Raw genomic sequence first — 16262 nt, forward strand, 5'->3', positions numbered from 1 at the left:
CGCGAGGACCTTGCACCCCAGGTGTGCTGCCTTCAACCCTTGCCTTCCCCCACACGTGAAAAGATGTCTCTGAAACACGTGGCTTCCTGGCAAAGCTGCACGGCTTTGCTCAGTCGGCAGCCCCGGCCCACAGGAGAGGGGCAAAAGCCCCTTTTGCCAGGTGAGAGGATGTTCAGGGATGGCTCCTGGCTGGGTGTCTGCTCCACGCGGGGCTGCATGGCTGTGGACACGTGTCCTGGGTCACACCAGGACCACGCAGACACCTTGGCTTACGGAGAGGTAATACCAAATAGAGATGCCGCAGAGACACCAAAATGCTGGTGCTGCTGCTGAAGAAAATATCTGCAATGACTCCTTATATGTCCCTGCTCTCTGGGGGGAAAAATGTGGCTGGTCCCTGCTGGGGACTGCGGTGTCACCCCCGGCTGTCTCGCAGATGGTGATGGTGAGAAGGAAGGTGATGTGCTCCTCCACTGTGGCCCCATCCAGGTGTGGACAGACCCCCTCCCAGGCACCAAGCAGAGCAGCTTGCCTTGGCTCTGAAACAAAAATCACCCTAGGAAATGCAGAATAAAAGGAGTCAGAGAACAGGTTGCAAAAGCTGCCTCTATGCAAGTAGTTTAACAAGAAAAAAAATATCTACAAGAGGGACAGAAGAAGGGACTGGTCCTTGGTGGTCCTGCCGGGTTATTGGGCTGGCTCTGTCTCCCAAAGGCCGTCAGCAATAGCTGTGTTTCCTCCTCTGGGTCAGGGAAGCTGTCTGTCGCAGGCATTTCTGCTGGTAACAGCTGCAGGACAGTGGAGCAGGTTCAGGCTTGCTCTGTTGTCCTATGGCCACCAGCAAGCCCAGCAAGCCCCGGCACTGCCGAAACAGCCCTGGTGTTACCCGTGACGAGCCTGTCCTCACTCCCTGCCTGCTGCAGCCAGACGCAGGGTGCAGAAACAGCCCAAACCAGCTTTTTTTCCAAGAGCACCTGCTGGGGAGCAGCTCCTGGGCTTGCATGTGGGCTCCAGCCCCGGGTCATCCCCATGTCACCCCACAGTCCCTCTATGCTGGCATCTCCGGCTCCGCTGCTCCAGTCTCGCTTGGCTCCTGTGCATGCCGGCTCGGTGCCGGGAACGGGGCAAAACACGACGCAGAGAAACCCAGCCGGCCAGAAAAGGCAATCATGCCTGCAGCAGTAAGGAATTAATCAAGATCTGTGCTGATAAAGCAACTGGCAGCGCCGCCAGGGAGGCGATGACTTGCAGCAGGAGGTGAGCGAGCGGGCAGAAGGCTGCCGGGTCCTCTCCTGTGTCCCCCTCCCCGCCACGGCCCTTCCTGATCGGCATGGAGATGGGAGCCATCTCCCTTATGGTCTTATAGTCATAGCATATGTCTTAGGCTGCATTCACAGAGCACCCTCCAGCTGCACTGTAGGTTTGAGATTATGTGAAACAGCCGTCTCTGCAGGCTTGGGGTGCCTGAATGCCTGGTGTGCAGGTAAAACGTCCGTTACGGGGGGCTGTGGAGGAATTACCCCAGCTCCCAGGATCCTGGAGCAGATGGCTCCCCAGTGGCTGCCCCAGGAGCTACACCCCTACAGACACTGGAAATTAATTCACCAGTCTCATTATGCTGTTTGGCAGCTGCCAAGTTTAAGTTACTTGCAGAGGGATTCACCCAGGGCTGGCTTAGAAATGTGTCTGTGGCTGGACCCGAAGCAAGGTGCACAGCGAGGGGTCCTGCAATGTCCCCCTGTCACCAGCCCTGCCCAGCTCCCGGCAGCACTTTGCAGCACGTTCAGGACAATATTCCCCCCCCCAAACCTTTTAATTCCCATTCCACTATTGCCAACTGTCTTCTCCCAAAGCACCTCCCCCTCCCTCCAAAAGAACAAAAAAGAAACCAAAAAGCGCATAAAAATTTTTATCTGGAGACAGAGGGCCCTTGGAGAGCGGCCGCCCGCCTCGCAGCGGGGAGGGCAGGCTACGCAGGCAGCCACGGCCGGGCTGCCTGGCTCGGCACGGCGCTCGCCAGCACTCACGATGCACCAGATTGCAATGAAAGGTTTTATTGCTCAGTCATCTAGCCCGTATCAGTCAACTATTTGGCTGAAGGAGAGGCATCCATTCAAAGCCAGTTTACAGCAGAGTCTTTATTTTTATTTTAAAAGCATCTGGAAATTAAAAATCCCCTTTGGCTCTCATCCACTTTGGAGAGAGAGCCAGGCCTGTCGTCTGGCCAAGCAGCCCTGCTCTAGCTGAGTTGGGTGGATCCAGCGCTGGGACGTTTTTCTAACTCGAGCAGACACGGGCTGCTGGCTTTCTTCCAGCAGCTCCACAAACTTCCCACGCCGAGCATCAGTTTGGTCCTCACACCATACGTGTGACACGGCGTGCACGTTACTCGGAGCTGTTCAGGGTGTGCTGTGCCCTGCCCCATGCTCTTCCCCAACCCAGGGATGTCTGTCAGATGGTGCTTTGGCCACGGCAAAGAGCAACAGGCCGGTTGGTGCATGTAGGGTTCACCCCAGGTGAATGGCACCAACACTAAACATGAATTGTTTATTTCTATTTTGGGGCGGCTACAGGTCTGATGGATGTTGGTCACCCCCAACAACCTGTCCCCATGGGGAGGGCACATTGCTGTGGCCTCCTCAGCAGCATTGTAGGAGGTGACACTACCTAAGGCTGGCTGAACCTGGTGGGACAGGCGTGCTGAGTTTATAGCAGAGCCCTGGAAAGTTCTCCGTGAGCAGTATTTGCCCCAAGATCCACAAGATTTCATTGAACTGCTTCCTTGGCAGGCTGGTAAACCCCAGCTGGGTCAGCCCTTGGGTCAAGGTGTGTTTTGGAAAACGGAAAATAAAGATAAGTAAATGCATGCCTGTGTGCAGTTGTAGTTGTGTAGACCTGGTTTTTGTCCTGCAGGAAAAGTGCAGGCACTGGAAATCTCCAGCCTGCTCTGGCAGCTGGCACCTCTGGCTGCACAGCCCCATGCGTCCCTTCACCACATCTCCGCAGCGGGAAGGCAGGCTGCTCTGAAACAAGGCAGAGGGCAGAGCAATAACAATGATTTATCTGCTCTATGCTACAGGAGAAAAAATGAGAAGCCCCTGCCCAACAGCTTGGGATTGCCACCGCGGAGAATTGAACCTGGTGAGCGCATCAGCCGCAACACAGGACAGCGTCTTTTATCCGAAAGAGTGGGTGAGGTGAACAAACGTGTTCAGCTGGAGGAAAATTGAGGATCTCCAGACACAGCTTTTGCCTATGTCCCGCTGCGTGCCTGGGGCTGCCCCCTCCCCCTTGGCGTGGGTACTCCACGACCTGGGATGGCTGCAGCAGTGGTGTGTTACCCTCCGCCTGCATCCGCGCCTGGAGGAAACGAGGATTGTTGCTTGTGAGTGTCACCGACGTTTTCTGGCAGGAGAGGAAGGCAATACCCCGTCAGGATGCGGGGAGGCAATCAAACGGGCACAGATCCATCACCCCTCAGCCTACCCTTCCCAGCCTGCCCTGTCCCACCAGCTCCTGCTTCCAGGCACAGTCCCCATCTCTGCTCCAGCGTACCGGGATCCACTGTGGATGGGCTTTCTCTTCTCCCTCCCAAAGCGCTGCTCTTAGCGAGAGCTAGTCCTTACCAGGAAAGACCAATTTCACCACTCGTGCAGGCCGGTGAGGGCCAGGCACCGGGAGACACGAGCAGAGACTCTTCTCTAATCTTAGATAAGCTCTTGCAAAGCCCTACTGCACATACATAAACTAGACTTTTTCAGAGGCTCATAAAACTGAAATAACCGTGGTCAGATCCTTATGGCAATGGCAACACGCCCGTCTTTAGCACAAAGCCTATCTTCCCCCACTGGATTTCAAGTCCCTGTTTCAAAGTATGGAAGCATTAGATCTTTCCAAAGAAAGGATTTCCTGAATTATTCTAACACGGAAAAAACAATGTATTCTTCTCTGCCCTGGCTCTCACAGGCAGTTGAAGTACTTGGCTGAAATTTTCCCCAAAAAAAGAAAAAGCCAGAGTCATGACATAAGAACAGGATCTTGCACTTAGAAGGGACAAGCACCCTCCAGAGCAGTCTGTGCTACCAACTCTGCCTCTAATAGTATCTGCCAACTTTGTGAGCATTGTACATTGTTTAAAGAATCTAATCAAGTTATATATTCCTTTTGAAGTCAGACAACTTTGATTTAACAATGGCTTCAGAGCTTTGAAAACCCTAATCTTTTCTAGTTTGTCTTCCATGATGGTTCCTTACCTGTCTTCCATCATTGAATAAATCATTATAAACATAAACCAGATGCCTAATGCTAACAATAACTTTAGAGAGCCCTGCTTCCCCTAAGATGTATGGGCAATGACTAACACACTTTTAGCCTCCAGACTTAATTTAAAGCATTCTGAAATTGTGCACTGGTGAGATGAAGGCTGCCCGAGACAATAACTTTTACATTAAAAATAATCTCTGTCTTTAGCAGCAACAAAGTCGAGATTGTCCTCGTTCAGCCCTCGTGTCTCAGCCTGCCACGGGCCCTCTGCAAGCCGTGGGGTGCACTTAGATGAATTCATGCCTGAAGACATTGGAAAAGGAAGACCTTGCACCACCTTAAAGAAAATAAAATAAGGTGTCTAAATGTGTATGAATGCATGGGAGCAGCAGCTTATGCAACTTGCGGTGAGCATGCAGCAGCCAAGCACAGTTCCTTGCAACAAAGTCAGCATTATTTTCAGCTGAGATGTGACAAGGGACAGTGCCGAATCTCCAGACACGATGGAAGGAGCGGCAAGCGGTTGAGTTGACCTCAGCCTCTGCTTCGCCAACTGAGCTAAAGCACTTTGAAATCTGGAACTCACCTTGCCTGAAGAGAGATCGCTGATGTGTGGGGCAGTTCAGGGGGATGTGCTGGTGGAAGATAGAGTGTTTCTGATCCAGAGACCTCAGCCTGTGGAAAGCCTGTAGCTAACAGCTGCTCCAGAGCTGCTCTATAGGGAATATATTGCTTAACGGAGGAACACACTTAAATGCATTACTAGTACAGCTAAATTAGTGTCTGGAGATTAAGCTCTGGCAAAGAAACAAAGTTTTGAAATCTTCGTTCAATATTCTTTCACTTTCCTATGCCTGCATACACTGAGCCCACAGTTGGGTTAATCTCGCCATTTTATTTGCATATTTTTGTCATCCCTTATTTACAAGGTTTGCAGCCTTATTAATTTGAAGCAATAACCAAAAAGTGGAGAGAAGAAGGAAGGATGGGAGGAAATCTTTGGATCTGCCAAAGTCAGGGAAATTTGTATTAGGTAAACTCTTCCACGCAGACGTGCTTTGCCCTTGTGACGTACCGGCACAGCGTGGCACAGCGGGAAGTTCATTGCAGAATTTCCTGACACAGAATGAACTAAAGAGAGTCATTGCTAAAAATACCCCAACAAGGAGGCTCGCAGGGAGCTCAGGGGGGATTATTCCTCCTCCCTGAACTTCATGGCAGCACCTCTGGTTTGTTAAAAGACCTTTGCGTGACAGCCTCCCAAGCAACCTGGTCACACATAAGCCCAATGCTTGTTTGAAGCCATGGCAAAGATACCATGTGAAAAATAAAAGCACATCAAGACAACCAGGGGGAGATTTTCCAGGAGCTCGCCCTTTGCATGAAATTTGTGTTACCTTTGCATCACAGCTTGGCTTTTCCTAATTTCCAGCTGCTTGGTGAAGCTTCAGCCCTGGACACTTTTTTCATTCTGATTTGCAAATGAAAACTCACCAAATTATTTGATATGGGGAACGAGGCAAAGCACAGAGTGGCTTGAGGGGAGTAAAGACCCTGGACCCAACATCTCCAAGGAAACTTTTGCCACCTGCTTCACCTTTGTGCTCTTGTACGACAACAGGAGACCTGCTTCCCAAAACAGATCCTGCCAGCTATCCAGACATGCTTGCAGCAGCGCCAAATCCATCTCCAGAGGAAGGTACTAGAGCACTAGAATATAAAAGACGATAGTTTATGCATTTTAAGCCATGTTTTTGATTATGTTGAATAGCAAGCAAAACCTGAAAAGCATCTTTTATAGAAAACGTTAATTCTGTATGATGTCTTTTCCTTATAAAGAATGATTTACCTGTCTCTGGGGTTATGGTCTTTGTACAACAGAGCACATGTCTGTTCTGGTTCCTTACATCTGAGATACAGATCCCAGGCAAACAGCTGTCCCATGGTATTGTGGGGTTTTCATGACAAATGGGAATCCTTTACAGGCAGCTTTCATTTTTTCATCTGAAAGCCTCAACACATTAGTAGTTGCCAGAGTCCTGTGAACTTTCATATCTATTATGCCATCACCACTACAAATGCTTTCAAATTAACAACCAGCCAGATTTCCTTTCTATGACCAAGCAGGGAAATAAAGAGAAAAGACAGAAATTATTACATTACAGAATACCTTCTCCTCCATCCCACTTAGCAATCGCTTTGTAAAGTGATATGAAAAGTTATTTACATTGGGATACGTCTAAGGGGATGAATAAGAGCAAATGCTCCAAAAAGGGGTCACAGCTGTTTCCTTTCGAACCCTTGCCTGTCTCTGCCGCTGAGCAATCGTCCTCATGCTGGCGAGCAAGCCAGGGCTGCTGTGCTCCCAGCCACTCTCAGACAGGATCCTGACAAAGTGCAATAAAAATTGGTGAGAAATAAGCATTTTAAGTAATCTCATAAATTCATTAGCAATTTCATTTCCTTTTTACCTCATTACTTTTTTCAATTCCTGTTTGGTTTTGGAAAGGGGTATCTTCAGTCACTGTGCGTGGATGAGGGCAGGCACGCAGAGAACAGCCCTTTCTATAGGAGCAGATCTGCTGTTGCATTGACAATAACAGTTTCCAGGAAGAATAGAATAAAAAGCGAGACAACATTGCTAGAGGAATGTTTTATAGCAGTATATTGCACAGCTGTCCCACCATTGCCAACACAGACTTCCAAACACTCAAACATGGTGGGATGCTCAGCAAAAGGCTGGAATCATGGCCTGATGCCTGTTCAGAGTAAGACGTCAGGGTCCCAGGCGTCCATTCGGTGCACCTGGCAAAAAGATCATACATCTAAAAATAATGAGTGATATTAAAAAATCAAGGAAATTCACTTTTATGTCTCTTCTCATGACTCTGAATTCTTCCTGTTAATTCCTCCGTCTTTTGACTGTGCCTTTTCAAACCCTTATCAACGGCCTCACCCGCTTGGCAATGAGAAGTGGAGGCACAGTCTCTGATGAGGTCTTTCAGGGTTCCGAGACCTTCGATGGTCACTGATGGGAGATCACACTCAGGCAACCCCAGGGATCCCCCTGGTCCGGCAGTCTATGGATAAAATCTGGGTGAGTGACTTAATATCCTCAAAAATTGCCATGGTGAGTAATCCTCCAAGATTTGGTGTTGCCCTCATAAACACAGGCTTGACAAATACTACCTTTTTTTTTTTTTTTTTTTTTAAACATCAAAGGATCACATTTGCTTTTAAAGTGATGTTTAGTCATAATATTCTATTCCTACAGGTCAGTTGCATTGTGGGGAGGACAGAGTCATCTCAAAATAAATGATGCAGGATCTGTTCTGCTAACTGATATGCTTGAAAAATTGTACATACAACAGATGCCAATGCACAGTTCATTTATGCTAGACACAACCGATGGTAGATTACGTTCTATCCCGGAAACATGCGCACACATTTTATTTCTACCTTCACTGAGAAGAGGACAGAATTTTGCATTCCTGTACTTTTTATAACTCTTCCCTCACCCTGCTATAGCTTGTGGCAAAATTTTAGCCTTGAAGAACTGTGGTGGGGGAGCTTTTATCAATGGGACTCCAGGGGCTACTTCTGTCTCCTTTATGCCATAGGTTCAACCAAAACAGACCGCTGGGGAGTAGGTTCAGCTCCAATTCATATGTATAAATGATGATGCAGAAATTGGAAAAGTAGCAAGTTTTATTATCTCTGTACTTCTGGGGCAGCCTGAGCATCTTCAACATCTTTTGATGCCTTAGGGACGAGACTGTCAGAGCTGTTTCTTCTCATCCCTGTTTCTTACGTAGCTTTTAGTGTTGTATGTGAGGCAATCACAGCAGAGAAAAAGGAAGATAGAAAAACCTCTTTTCTTAGCCTCTTGGCTAAAACCCAAATATTTTAAACATTTCTGCTAGGGGTTGAATCCCCCAGCGAGTCTCAGAGCTCTCATCTCTGACTGCTATAAACGAAAGACTGTTTACATGAGATCAGCACATGCCGATATTGCTTTACACTTTATGGTGTGTGCACTTCATATATCTATAGCGATGGGCAACCCATCCCCGCAAGCCCTTTAGTGATCTTAGGGTTGTTTTTTATTTAGAGGACAGGGGAGAAAATCATGATGGAAGTCATGCAAATGAATGCAAATGATTAAATGCAAAGATCTGTTGATCTTGTGAGACCACTGGTAAATAATTTAACAAAAGATCTTTAAAAAGTCTTACTCTAAAGGAAAAAGTGGGTCCACTTTAAACCCTGCTTTTCCAATTTGGACATCTAAATCAGTACCGCAGTCCTTTAAAACAGCCAAACTCTGTAGGAATTGCCATGGAGAGTGAGACACAGAGTTCTGGCTGCCGAGTGTAAAGGAGAAAAATGTGAGAAACTCCATAACAGGCAAACATGGGGTAATCTCCTTTCCCCCAGAAGAGCTCATCTGAGCCCTGGAGACTAGCTAAAACATTAAAGCAAGAGATTTTGCCCTACCCAAACCCCTGTAGATGTGAACTCTCCAGCGATGGCTCTTCTCCATAGGAAGATTCTGCAAAGCTTTTGATAATTTTATGGAAACACCTCATTGCATATTTTAAGTATTCCCTTTACCATCTCCCTCCCAGAAGCATACTAACCTCTCCAATAAAAGACAACTAGAGACATAATGTCTTGTGGTCTTTGGGTACCTGACCATATGGAGAAGCCTTCACTGGCATGGCTGTTCCAAAGCTGCGGGTGAGGCTCAGGCGAGGAGACTGCGTTCCTCACCAGGAGACACCTGATTCTCAGGGAAGGGAACACAGGGCAATTAGTCACTGTAAAACAGTCTAACAAGGCTAAAGAATTAGGAATTGCCTAGGCCCCAATAAAATCCAGTGCTTTATATGACTCGAGATGCAGTTGGAGGAATCTGGCTAATCTTTTACTCTCCTAGTAAATCATTCATTGAGGCCATCTGTGAAATATGAGAAGAGCAGCTTCAACCCAAGATTCCCGCCTAGCAAAGCTCTTACTAGCTTGGCCGGAAAGAAGCTTTCCTGATAAAGTTGATAGCTAGTCCAAGCCCTCATGATTTCCAGCAGCAGTAATCCTTCTGGGGAGATTAGAGAAGCAGCCCTTGAAGGTCCTGAAGTATGGCTGTGCATTTCAGCAAAGTTCAAGGGGGGAAGGAAAAAAAAAAAAAAAATCCACAGCACTTGCCAGGGCCTGGCCCAGAGGTGCACCTCTCGACGCTTTCTTTTCCAGCAGCCTGTGCAGACAGGTCAGACAAACAGCCCCCAAAGCAGCCGGTCACAGCCCCTCTGGGACAGGGAGCATTCCTGGGGATCAGGGAAAGCATCAAGGAAGAAATCTGGTGCCTCGATGGCCAAGACTGAACTGTGGTTTTGTTCAAGGAAGGGCACAAACACCCATCTGGAAAGCAATATTCAGCTCTCACAGCTGAACCCAGAACCCAAACTTCCTTGTTTTGGGAAAGTTCGTGCCTGAGTTGAACAAGTACAGTGTGGGATCGTGTCACTTGAGGAGGAATAAGTCATCCAAAACCACCCCCACCAACTCTCCACGCCAGGCTGCTTATCGGTGTCCTCCACCCAGATTTGATGCAGTTTTTTTAAGAAGCAGTTAGTCTTTCTCCACAGGCATTGCTACTAACCTGGGAACAGAAGAAAGTCCTTGGGCAAATACTTCATAGGGCAAAATAAACAAAAAAAATTTTCGCTTACAGGAGAACTGGGCTGAACACCTAACCACAGTATTCAAGAACATGAGTTACAATCCGCCTCCTCCAGGAATTAAGACAATACAGTTTTTGACAGCTTTTTTTCTTTTTAATCTTCTTGTTTCCAAACTCTTAGGATCTGTAATTCCCAGGTGGCTCAATAGCTAGAAGGAACAGAGAGTTTCAAAGTGAAAGACGAGATGCCCCAAATCCTAGAGCCAAATGCTTGAAGGGAAGTGAAGCAAAAACCCAAATAGAAGACAAAATAAGAGTGCAGCAGGGCTGGAGGCACAAGCCTACAGTCTTACCTGGTGCTGGGCTCTCAGGGGGAGGCAAGGCTTTTGGACCAGGAGGCTGAGCAGGTCCCACCTTTGAACCCTGTCAAGCCCATGTTGTATAAATCCAGACATTTATATTGTGTTTGGGCACCTTGCAGAAACACAGCCACAGAAGGGGAAATACACCCCCTCCTCCCCCGTGCTTAAGCTAGGCAATAACATGCTTGGTTTAGTGTTGAAGTCTTCCAAAAGTCTTGGTCCAAATTACAGCGCTCTTGGTGACCAACTGCAGTTGAGGAAGTGAGTATGTGTTGGACCAACATATCTGACAAACAGTAGGAGCTGTAGTTCCTAGGAAGACAGAGATCCTCTTTGCAATGTGAACTTTAACCAAAGTTTGGTGTGATAATCCCTCCGCGCTGTGGTTTGTAAGATTTTAACTATTCTTTCTGTTTTCCTTGGCTATCTGGTGTTTGTTCCACTGAGCCTTGAGGTCAGTAACTGTGTGGAATACATCAAATTTTCTGCCTTCTCCCTAAAACCTCCTCAGATCTAAGCAAAGCAGCATCTCATTGACCATTATTACACTGACCAGCTTATTAGGGGTGCATTTTCTGTTGTGGAGAGAAATAAGGCAGGTAAGATTGGAAGTTGCTTTATTTTGGTTTTAAAAGCGAAAGCTCCTTCCTTCCCACTTACTAAGTATGTAACTGTTGAAGAAAATATTTCACCCTGTGCATCAGCTAAGGTGTTAGGGAAGTGCTTCCTCTACTTTCAGTTAGCTGTAATAAACACTATAAATGCCCCTTCCTGTAATGCTGTTGCTATTCTTAGCATGTTCTGTACCATCCTTGGTAGTCAGGGCAGTCGGCTGCGGTGGTACTAACTGCAGCTTGGATCATTGCAAACAGAGAGGGTCTGGAAGGAGAAGCAGTAAGGAGAGCAGCCAGCATCCAGTCCCTACCTCAGGAGCAAAGTAGGTGAGGAAGAAAATGATATCCAAAGGGTAACAGAGAAGTGCTCAACCTCAGCAAGACCAAGGACGTACCGTGGCTGTGGCACTGAAAACTGGCTGAGCAGAGCTGCAGAGGTGATATGCCCCAACACGGCAGAGCTGATACAAGAAGTTCTCCTGCCTCGGTGTCAGCTGGGCTTTGGGACAGAGAGATTTTCCATTAGTCGGACAGGACTCATGGTGTTCAGCAGAAAGCTACTCTGGCCTCCCAAGCACGGCAAGCTTGGTGGATCCCCCACCCTCCAAATCACACACAGCGAAGACTGCACCCCGGGCAAGAGCAGGAAACACAACTTTCACAAGACTCTCAAACGAAGAAAATAATCCAGGACTTTCCTCTGCAAGTGCTGCATTCCTCCTAGAGCCCTTTGTGATCAAAGTTGTTTAGAAAGTAAATGAAATGGAGTGAGCCAGAGAGACAGTAATGATTATTTTCCAAGAAAGAAAAGCTTAATTTTACCATGGGGATCTTGTGTCTGCCATGACCCCTCCAACGGCACACAGGAGCACAGGAGGGATTAACCAGCAGTGAGGACTGGTTCATTCTTGCAGATCTGTGAAGAGTTTCATCTTAGTTCTTAACAGAAATATCTCCCCTCCTGCAAAAAACAAACCTAAACAAACACCACTTAGTCCTCAGTTGGTAATGTGCAGCTTCTCGATAGCTTATAGCACTCTCCTTTTTCCATATAACCAAAACAGACCTAGGGCTTGTAACCTCTTTGGAGACTTTCCTGGGCTGCAGCTGAGATGGTCAATGCATGAAGAGCAGGCAATGTTTCACAAGTGGCAACCCTGGAGGAGCTGGCTCCAGAAAAGGTGAAAGGAAAAGCAAGTGGGAAGAGGATTGCCAGCCTCAGAACCATTTGTTGTTTGCTCGTAGTTAGCGTCTGTTCAGCTAACTGGCAATTGAGATCAACAGCTAGGATTTTTCCATCCAATCTAAGTGAGCTAGCAGTTGGGTTTCATTCAAGTAATTGTTCTAATAGATAATAATGTCTTATTATGACTAGCGGGCTTATTACTAGAATGTTGTACTAAATTCAATAACCTGAACTCACCATATATTGTGCCTCTTGTGGGAGCTTCAGCTGTTTGAGAAGGAGCCTCAGAGTTGCGTGATCATCCCTAGAACCTTCTCCCCTAAGTTCCAACTTTGGAGAACAAGTTGTTCATCATATGCTGAATTCAGCCTTGGAGTAACTCCAGTGAAAACAAAAGGAGTAATGACAGGAATGGATTAGGCCCAATTGCTTTCACATTTCTCCAACTTGAATTTCCAATTCCAATACTAAAGGAGGAATAAAAAAAAACCCCAATGTATTGCACAGTGACAAATACACTTCAAAATGTGAGTCTGCCTAATGATGTGACCTCATGCCCTTTGGAAAGTCCACCAAGGTGAGCTTCCCCAAGCTTACCTATAAAAAAACCCTGCCGCCACCTGGCAGGAACAATATATATTGCTACTTCTGCCACTGAATTGTACCAATTTTTGCACAGAATGGTCAAACCCGTCCTGCAGTTCTAGGCTGCTACATTTGTGACTACTGACCTTACACACATCTGAAAAAACTAGTATCTGCTAAGCTGAGATATAAAGTCATGAGGATTTTGTTTCATAAAAACATACTGAGTAAGATTAAATAGTGTGTGCTCTGTACTGACCCTATTTTCCAGGGAGAGCTGTGCGCAGAACAGGAGAGGGCACAGTCTCACCTACAAATCCTTATCTGATAGATCATCACCTTGGCATCTCTCTGGTTAAACAGATATGAACCAACAGAGAGCAAGTGGAATAAGGACCAAGGTAGAGAACCCCAAGCTCCTCTGCTGGCTCTTGAACTATGCTTTCTCCCAGTGTTTGCTGCACCACTCACTCATTAGCTTTTAAGTAAGTTCCTTCTAACTTTGACCTGCTGTTTCCTGCCGGGGCTGATGAGCCACAAGTGCGGAGTCGCTTCCTCTGGGCCAGTTCCTCAGTGCAAGCTTTCAGTGGCTGCCACATCAAGTTAGCCTAAGAAAAAATGTTGCTCTTGTTTTCACTAGGGTTATTCCCAGGCTATTTCAGTGTGTTATAAAGGGGGTAACAGAATTAACCAGTAATCAAAGAACTAAACTGCAAGTCAGAAGTCCTGGGTTCAATTCCTAGCTTATATTAAAACAACACTAACCATATGCCTTCTTTGTGCCTCCACACACTCATTTAAGAGTTTTAATAATAACGATGACACTAACTTAAAGTTATTCCTAAACAAATAAGAAATTTATGAAACATCGCAGCAGCACAAAATGTTAAGACCAGGTTTGACCCACGAGCTTTACAAAGTAAATGCACAGCTTCATTCAGCTGACAGGCTGGAAACCGAGGAGTTCAGCTCAGCTGCTATCTAGCTCAGAAATCACTGCACATTGTTTGCAAACTTATCAGGAGTGACTTGAATTGTGAATTAGCTTCAGCAAGGCAGCTGGCAGGCTGCTGAAGCATACAATGCCTGCTGAATCTGCACTTCCTGGTGGAGACGTGCGAAGGAGAAGGCAAACTATGAAAGAGCAGAGGAACCGCTCCCAACGCAAGTCAAAACTACGTGCAGCACAGGCATAACAAGGCCAGTCGCTGATCCGGGGGCCGAACCAGAATTCCCAGCGCCGGCAGCGCCGATGGTACTCAGCCCTTGCACAGCACTTGCCATGGAGACATCTCAAAGCGCTTTGTGAAGACGACCAGGCTCACCCATCTTCCCCCACCTCCTTGCTAGGCTGGGTTAGACCGCGGAGCTGGAAGGGCAGCAGTCCGACCTTCCCAGACCCAGGCCGTAGCCCTGCAGGCAGCTCACCAGCACACAGCCCGCGGTTGGTGCCTGCTTATTTTTACATCTTGGTTTTCAGTAAATAATCCAGTCTATGTCAAAAGCAGCAGCAGGCACCAAGACATGTTCTAGCCAGCCTTACCCAAGGACTCACCTGGACGTGGCAACGGAGCACAGCTACGTGGTCGGACGCTCTCTCCGTGCAGGCCGATGTTCCCCTTGCGCTGCAGGTTACAGAGCTGAAGCCGCTGCAAATTCTCCAAGATCCAGGTCTGTGCGTGCCCACACAGAGAAATAACAGAAAGACGCTTCCTGCACGCGGCCTGATGGGAATGCTGCAGCATCAGCGCTGCAGGAAAAAACCCCAGCTTGTACACTGCAGTTCACTAAAACCAACTGAAATATGTCACAGCATGCTTCTAAAAGATTTCACGGAGCTTGGAAAACAGCCAATATGCAATATACTCCTAGAAAAGCTCTCTTGCTACGAGTAGGGCCTTTTCGTTCATTTCAGGTTGTCAGTAAATTTGATCAAAGTCTCCTCTAGCATGGGATTGTGTTATTCTTATAACCAAAGAGCATCTGCCTCTTTTTATCAGTTTTAAGGTTATTAGTACAATGAAGTCCAAACCTCACTCTGGAAAGTTAGCATTTACTCTGAAAGGAAGAGGTAACATTGCAAGTGAAAGGAAAGAAAACATTAGAAATTTCTAGCAATAGATGTAACAGGATGAACATAGTTCAGCCGCACTTCAGTCAGTATTACCAACTGCTCATTAAATACCGTTCTGTGCTTTACAAGCCACGATACGCCATCCTGTGGTGATCCACATCTCCCTGAACTTCTCACGTCTGGTCCAAAGCACCCAACACAGCTAGATACACGTTGTGCCTCCTGGCTCTTATGCTCCTCATAAGTACAATATGCACTACGTTCCTTGCTGCTAATGCAAAGCAAGGCTGAAAAACTTCAGATACTCTCCAAAAAATACCTGATAAACTCCATTAAGTGCAAGTTGTAAGATGTGGCTGTGGCATGGCCAGCTTGCTGCCTGCATACAGCCGTACCACAACACTTCTTCCTCAGCATGAGCCTTCTGTTGGCAGCAAGGATAACAACCATGACGCCTGACAGGAAAACCATCACTTTCTCCATACCAAGCATGCGTACCAGCCTCCCGCCATGCCATGCCATCTCCTTCCTGATGGGTGACATTCCTCCTCCCGCTCCGCTATGGTGCGGTTTCCACAGTCCCTGATCCCACCAGCTCCCCCATGCTCTCCCACTGTGCCCACAGCTTTTTAGGCATCTTTGTCCCACTCCTACACCCCCATTTTCCCCTCTCCCCCCATGAAGGGTTTTGCCCACTAATGTCTAGGACATGTTTGACGGAAGCTGGCAATCCTGGTTAATAACTATGCTGCTAAAGACAAGAAGTTGAGCACCCAGCCTTGCTTTAGTTGGCCAACAAATGCAACTATAACCTTCACGGCTGACGCAAACTCAGTGTAAAGGGGGCAGGAGGGAAGCTGCAAAAGTCCCCACAAATTTAGCTAGCCCTCTGTACCCTTCCTTATTGCCCATCTGGCCCACCTTACCCATGCTGCCTCACATTGCTCGTGCTGCTGGGTTTTAATACAGGAGGGGAAAAAGAAATAAGGAGAAAAAAAAAAAGAAGTGACCAGCAGCAGTAACAGTCCTCAAAAGGCAAATGTTTCCTATTACAGTGCTAGCTCTTTCAGGCTCTTTGATGTCACTTCTCCCACACAAAGCTGTTTCTTTCACAGTCTGTTCTTGCACATGAACAAGATGTTACACGTACTATACGTAGCACATCCTCAACTCTTATTTAAAGCACATTTGTCCCAACTCACTGTACTTTGTTCTCTGTACCATTTTTCAAACCAATACTCATACATCATAGGCACGGAGGCATTTTTATTCTAGCTCCCCCTTTCACATTTATTTTTCTTCCAAATTCTTGGACGTTCTGGTCATAAGCAGAGAAGTGTTGACACTTAACTAGGGTTGAGACTGAGCTGCTAAGTTCACGGCAGTAGCTGATTTTTTCCAAAATTTTAGGGGCTTGTAGAGCAAAGGGTTTGCTTTGTCAGAGGCCAGATCCAACATTTAGATTTAAATTCTGGACTAGTTAACTTTAGTTACATTC

At 47.0% G+C, this 16262-nt stretch overlaps 1 long non-coding RNA gene across 1 annotated transcript; it reads right to left on the bottom strand.

Annotated features, from left to right (window-relative positions):
- Positions 1-2119: 2119 nt before the first annotated feature.
- LOC128154018 (uncharacterized) lies at positions 2120-15074 on the bottom strand. Its single transcript, XR_008239208.1, has 6 exons — positions 14246-15074; positions 6491-13298; positions 6113-6376; positions 5861-5973; positions 4850-4978; positions 2120-3405 (listed from the first exon to the last, which is right to left on the bottom strand). It is a non-coding gene; the product is annotated as an uncharacterized LOC128154018 (long non-coding RNA).
- Between the last annotated feature and the right edge of the window lie 1188 nt (positions 15075-16262).

The sequence above is a fragment of the Harpia harpyja genome, chromosome 18, assembly GCF_026419915.1.
Source record: "Harpia harpyja isolate bHarHar1 chromosome 18, bHarHar1 primary haplotype, whole genome shotgun sequence".
NCBI lineage: Eukaryota > Metazoa > Chordata > Aves > Accipitriformes > Accipitridae > Harpia > Harpia harpyja.